Source organism: Pteronotus mesoamericanus, unplaced genomic scaffold (genome assembly GCF_021234165.1).
Source record: "Pteronotus mesoamericanus isolate MK-2021 breed Mesoamerican mustached bat unplaced genomic scaffold, CSHL_Meso_final scaffold_651, whole genome shotgun sequence".
Taxonomy (NCBI): domain Eukaryota; kingdom Metazoa; phylum Chordata; class Mammalia; order Chiroptera; family Mormoopidae; genus Pteronotus; species Pteronotus mesoamericanus.
The window spans coordinates 12,591,317-12,598,569 of NW_026555325.1; the positions used below are offsets into that span (position 1 = coordinate 12,591,317).

The 7,253-nt window shown below is 35.6% G+C and overlaps 1 non-coding gene across 1 annotated transcript; it reads left to right on the forward strand.

The window, feature by feature from the left end:
• The first annotated feature begins 6,476 nt into the window (after positions 1-6,476).
• LOC129062010 (small nucleolar RNA SNORA33) lies at positions 6,477-6,605 on the forward strand. The gene has a single exon (XR_008528249.1). It is a non-coding gene; the product is annotated as a small nucleolar RNA SNORA33 (small nucleolar RNA).
• Positions 6,606-7,253: the final 648 nt, after the last annotated feature.

The window sequence follows — 7,253 nt, forward strand, 5'->3', positions numbered from 1 at the left end:
TTACTTCGTTTCTTGGCTTTAATTTACCTCATATGCTTTGGAAATTAGTTTGCAGGCTATCCTTGAAGGGAAACTTCTTTTCTCTACCACTGTCTTCGGGTATGCTAATCACAGAGTCAGTGGGCGGCTTGGCCTCCGTTTTAGGAGGCAGGCTCTGCCTGCATCCTCTGACCTGGGTTTATATATAACCTTTAGCTCTCAGAGCTTTTTCGGTCTCTTTTCGCAGTTTAAGGAATCACTCCTCAGTGCAGAATTCACCCACTAAGACTAGCTGAAGTCTTTTGCCAGATGGTTCTTCTTAATCCCCACTACCAAGTAATATCATCCCCTGGTGCCTCTGAGTGCTGCCAAACCTGCAACCAAACAAGTGTGCACTATCAGCTTGCTTACTGCTTTGTGTTCTGTTACATGAGGATGTTTAGTTTTAGTAGTGGTATATCCTTTAATTTTTCTCTCTGTACTTTTTCTATAATTATTAAATAATATCTGAAATAAAGAAGACTAAAATGTATGCTAAAATGTATGCAATATAGTTTTCCCGTAAGAATTTGGAAATCAGGATATGAATCTTTGTCAAATCCATCATCTTTGGCATATATATGTAGATTCATCCTGCTGTTTGGCTTAATGCACAGATCTGGTACCAAAACAAGAATATGAACATGAATTCATATTTCAAAGGTATGACTTCTAGGCTCAAATTGAGTGGATTCAACTTGTGGCATTGGTATTTACTTCCTGTGTGACTCAATTTTTCTAAGCCTTTTGTTTCCTCATCTGTATTTAAGAGTTTGTATCTACCTCATGGACATCTGTAAAGGATTAAATATGGAAATATAGAAAACAGCATAATACGTGACTTGTAATAAGCCCTCAATGAATGTTAACTGTTATTTATATAGTGCAGTTGCATGATTATGCCCATTTAATTGTATAAATTCACTTGTAGTCATTTTTTTGTGTGAAATACAGCATAAAACTATATTTTAGGTATATACCTAATATATGTGATACATTCATTGTACTTTCAAGTTAAATATTACCAAGGTTGTTCAATCCTCTGCACTATCTGTTTAACATTTGATGGGCGATACAAATTATCTTCAAAGTTAATTTCGACTGTTATGTATTTTTTTCTTACAGACCAACTTTAAGACTTAACCTCCTTATCGGATATAATTATCATTAGTTATCTTTACTCTAGTCATGTTTGTATTTATGACGGGCTTTGATAATTATGTATAACATTGTGATAATAGAAAATCATTTGATCTGAGAATCAGATCTGGATTCAGGTCTGACCTCTGCCATTCTCTGAAGGTGGTATTTTTATCCAGTTTCCTCACCTCTGAACCTCAGTCTCTTAATTTATGAAACAGAGATAATAATGCCCACATACGTGATGTTTATCAAAATTAAATTAAGTAAGGTATGAGAATGCAATCTGTAAACTGTAAATAGCTCTATAAAAATAAGCTGTGATTGTTTGTCTTCATTACAGGCTTTAGGGAGCTTATATGAAAACAGGTAATCCTGTGCCTGGAAAGTTTGTTTCACTTGCAATCTTCCTGCATGTTTTGTAATAACAAAAAACTCTCAGTGAGGATTCTATGTAGAATGATTCTTAGATGATGGTAGTGAAGTAAATATATATTATCTAGTATTTGTTTATGACAGTTTAACTGCTGAGACCAAAGTTGTAGACTCCTTCGCTTTTTCAAGCACAGCATACAATATTTATTTCTTAGCAATTTGAGGCAGAAGTAAGGAATCCTAATTTTAGTTCTGAAGTCAGTTGAGCTGGCATTTTCTTCCCAATCAGATAAAGTTATTACATACCTTTAGTGGACTCTGCTGAACAAATCTAAAAGCCAAACTCTTTATCCTTAGTTGATTCCTCAATTTTGAGTCACAAGAAATGTATTCCTCACCTAAATCTCCAATACAGTTTTCCCCTTTCTCCTACAGACTCAAATGTAGCAGAAACTACCATAAGTGGGACATAAGTTTTACTTTGTTCTTTCTAGAGCAGAACACATTTAAAGTAAAATTGCTTTTGTATCCTGCTACTTTACTGAATTCATTTATCAGTTCTAGTAGTTTCTTGGTGGAATCTTTAGGGTTCTCCATGTACAGTACCATGTCATCTGCAAATAATGACAGTTTTACTTCTTCCTTTCCAATTTAGATGCCTTTTATTTCTTCTTCTTGTCTGATTGCTGTGGCTAGGACTTCCAGTGCTATGTTGAATAAGAGAGATGAAAGCAGACATCCCTGTCTTGCTCCCGATTTTAAGGGAAACACTTAGAGTTTTTGCCCATTGAGTATGATGCTGACAGTGAGTTTGTCATATATGACCTTTATTATGTTTAGGTATGTTTCCTCTATTCCCACTTTGCTGAGAGTTTTTATCCTAAATGGGTGCTGGATTTTATCAAATGCTTTTTCTGCATCTATTGAATGATGTGATCATGTGGTTTCTATCCTTCATTTTGTTTTCATGGCGTATCACATTTATTGATTTGTGAATGTTGTACCAACCTTGCCTCAAACTAAAAAGTTTTTGCACAGCAAAGGAAACCATCAACAAAATAAAAAGACAACCACCTAAATAGGACAACGTATTTGCCAATACATCTGATAACGGGCTAATGCCCAAAATTTATAAAGAACTCATATGACTCAACACCAAAAAATCACACAAATTAAAAAATGGGCAAAGAACCTGAATAGACACCTCTCCAAAGAGGACATACAGATGGCCAATAGACATATGAAAAATATACTCAATGTCACTAATCATCAGAGAAATACAAATTAAAACCACAATGAGATATCACCTCACACGTGTCAGGATGGCTGTCATCAAATCAACAAACAGCAAGTGCTGGCCAGGATGTGGAGATAGGGGAACCCTTTTGCACTGTTGGCAGGAATTCAGATTGGTGCAGCCACTGTGGAAAACAGTGTGGAGTTTCCTTAAAAAATTAAAAATAGAACTGCCTTATAACCCAGCGATTCCACCTCTGGAAATTGATCTGAAGAAAGATGAAGCACTAATTTGAAAGAATATAAGCACCTCTATGTTTATTGCAGCATTATTTACAATAACCAAGGTTTGGAAGCAGCCCAAGTGTCCAACAGTACATGAGTGGACACAACAACTGTGCTACATTTATACAATTCAATACTACTCTGCCATAAAAAGAAGAAAATTTTGCCCTTTGCCACATCATGGATAGACCTGGAGAACATTATGCTAAGTGAAATAAGCCAGATTAAGAAAGACAAATACCATATGATTTCACTCATATGAATCTAATGAACAAAATGAACTAAAAAGCAAAATAGAGACACACAAAGATAGAGAGCAGGCTGACAGCTCTGTGGGGAGAGGTTGTTGGAGGGTGGAGGAGGGATCAAGCAAAAAAGAAAAAGTACTCATGGGCAGGACAACAATGTGAGTACTGCCGGGGGCCGGGTTGAGGGAGGGGAGAAGGGGATGTGTCAAGGTAGACAAGGGTACAAAGGCAATAAATGGAAGTTAATGGAAGAAATACAATAAAAATAAACTATTTTTAACAAAAAGTAAAATTGCTGCTTCTGGAAGCAAAGTATATTAGCTTATAGCTCTACTCAACTGCCATTTAACACCTTTCCTTCACAAGTGTCTTGTTAACTTTCTGCATAGGGTTTATAACTCAAACAGTATTAAAAAGGTATTCACTGAGCATCTTACTTCTACCCGTGTCCCTGTCTGCTCCCACCACTACTCCCCTCTAGTCAAAGCTATTACTAGTTTCTTTTGTATCCTTCTGGTGTTTGTTCATACACACAACTTTAAAAATGTAAATGGTTAGAAATAGAGATATATTCTCACCTTTCTTACCTGAATAATAGCATTATATATAATGTGTGTGTGTATATAGCATGCTATATAGTATACATATATATAATACATACTATACAGTATACATAATTATATATAGTTTCCACTTTGCTTATTTTATTGAATAGTTTCTCTTGGAGTTTCCCTTTGTTTTTGCCTGCATGTCAATACATAGAGAGCTTCTTTATTTCTACTTAGAGCTGTGTGGTAATCCATGGAAAGTAGGGGCCATCGTTTATTTAATCAGCCCCTCAAGGAGCAGCACTTGAGTGGTTTTCACTCTTTTTTTCCTGATACAAACACTGCTACAGTGAAAAACTTTGAATATTATTATTTAGTACATGTGAGGCTATCTACAGGATACATTTTTAAAGGTAGTATTACTGGGTCAAAGAGAAAACGCATTCTTAAAAGCATTTCTTTATTATTTTAACCACCTCAAAACAACAGTCAGGGCACGGGGACGGAGCCTGTTGGGGGGATTGCGCGGGCAGTCCTGCGTTTGTCTGGGCTTCATCACTCCTGTGGCATGTGTCTTTGGGCAAGCCAGTTCCCCTTCTGTGGACTGGACTGGTGTACTCCGCTGCAAAAATGGGAGAATAGTCTCTATCTCAATTGAGTAATGATCAAGTTAGATGAGAAATGGATGGGAATTGTCAGCACTGCTCACCAGTAAGATGCTGTAATTATTAACCTGATAATGACCACAACCCTGATTCCCACATGCTAGGCTCACCAGCTTATGTTTTTTTAATTATCATTCACTAAAACTGGCTTTTTATTTCTTTTAATATACTCTTCTATAAATTTTAACACATGCATAGATTTATGTAACCACCACCGTAATGTGGATACCAAATAATAAATGCATTTTTAATTTTAATTATTGGCCCCTCTCTGTAAAGACTTTACACCCCCACTGAACTGTCCGCAACAGTATGTGAGCAATTTTATTTTCCTCACAGCCTTGGCAAAAGATAGAGCTGGTTGTTTGTTTGCTGTGATCGTGTGTTTGTTGTTACAGTATTCCCCATGCAGAGACATAAGCAGTGGACTAGTGCTGCTCCAACTGCCTGGTCCTTCTTCTCTTGATTAAAGTTGCGTAAGCCTAAAATCTGAAGCTTAAAAAGAAAAATAAATATTAAACAGAGGCCTCGTATTTTAATCACATTTTAAAGCAGCTACTTTTCCCATCTGCTCCTGAAACAAATAGCTCAGTTTATAGCATTCTGTCATTTTGAATAACTAAGGAATAACTGAAGGAAAGCAGCAAAAGTAGTCTATGTTGTGGTTATATACTTTTGAAATGTTAACTGTTCTTCACTAAATGTTCACAAGTTCAGATACACATATAACTTCTCTTTTGTCTTCTGCCTCCAACCCATACAAAACCGTTTAGAAATGAAGGCATGATTAAGAAGATCTTACAATTTTCGCTTGTAAACTTACTAAAACAGAAATGGTGTTAATAGCATTGACATAAGAAATTGGACTAGAGTGTTTGAAACATTTTCCTTCTTGACTGTAAATATAAATCACCCATACATAACTAAAATAGCATTGCTTTATACTAGGTTTGGCAACCACTGGCCTGCTGGCCAGATTCAATCAGCAGGCTTGTATCATAAGCCTCACATAATCTTTCAAAATTAGGAAATTTTACATTAAAATCCAAATTGCTGGCTTCACTTAAATAACCAGAATATCTGTCCACAAATGCCCATAGTATCCTCTTATGGGGGGGAAGCACTCTACTACATTCTTATACCTGGCCTCCTTGCTCATTTTTTTTTACTTATACTTTAGAATCCTATATAATTAAAGTTTTAATAAGTCTTAACTTTTTTTTTTAATCCTCACCCAAGGATATATTCATTGATGAGAGAGAGAAAGAGAGAAACACTGATGTGAAAGAGAAGCATCAATCAGTTGCCTTCCATACACCCCCCAACTGGGGACAGAACCTGCAACCTTTTGGTGTATGGGACGATGCTCCAACCAGCCAAGCCACCCGGCCAGGGCACAAACACTTGTTTTTATTATCAATATTTTTAAGTTTCCACATAGTACTTAGCAATTATATTTCAGTGAAAAATTTACAAGTATTATGATAAAAGTATCTGTTCTTGCCCTGGCCAGTGTGGCTCAGTGGATTGAGCACTCACCGCTAAACCAAAAGGTCACCAGTTCGATTCCCAGTCAGGACACATGCCCAGCTTGTGTGGGCCAAGTCCCTGGTTGGTGGCATGTGAGAGGCAACTGTTTCTCACACAATGATGTTTTTCCTCCCTCTCTGTCTCCTTCCCTCCTCCTCTAAAAATAAATAAATAAATAAACAAAATCTTTTTTTAGAACGTATTCTTAAAAACATGGAATCTGACATTTAATTTAATGGTTGAACTAGTTAACGTAGAGATTTTTTTTCTCCTTTTAGTAAATGAACATATTTTCTTACTGTTCTGTAAAACTGTCATTGATTTTTATCACTTTCCAAATGATTCTTGTTTTCTTCATGTGATAGCTCTATTATGCCATATTTATGTCATTTGACTTCTAATATATATTTTTAAAATTTTTTCAATTGCAAAAGCAGCTAATGAGTTTTCTTACTTGAATGTATATCTGCAGATATTTAGAGAATGTTGGCAATAGCAAAGCCATGTTATAAACCTTAAAGACATTGAAGGCATTAAGGTCCCTAAAAATGGCTATAAGAAAAAAAACAAACTTTCAATTACTGAGAAATACTACACCAAGGTTAGTCTGAGTCATGACCATATTTCTTCTGCATCTCAATCCCTGTGCTGACAAACTGACTAACTGTATAACTTCTCATTGATTTTAATCTTCCATACTTTGTAGACCACTGTTTATTTAGATAAGCGTTAATCACTTGTTCATCTAGCACCGTACTCTCTCAGCATTAAAATCTCTCATGATGTAAACAAACATTGAAGATGATGGACATTGCTTTCCTTGTTAACACTGATCCAGAATTATGGAATGCTTTGTTATGAGCTCATTTGATTAAGGTTTACATCTGCATTGACAAAGAATTCAGTGTATCTGGTTCTACTCATTCTTAGAATAAAAAGACATATCACTTTTTCTATATTGTTATTGTTGTTATCTGAGAATAATTGGCACCAAGGGCAAGGAGTCTAAAGGAAATAGGAACTGAAGATTTAAGGTAGATAATGGGGACGTGGGAATGGAAAGGGAAGTTTTAATAGGACTTTATCATGAAAAGTATTAAACTGAAAGCTATTTAAATACAGGTTAAAATTTTAACTGTGGGAATAATGAAAATCAACAAAGAATGAATAACATTTTTGTTTTTTGTAATTTCTAACACAGCTGACAA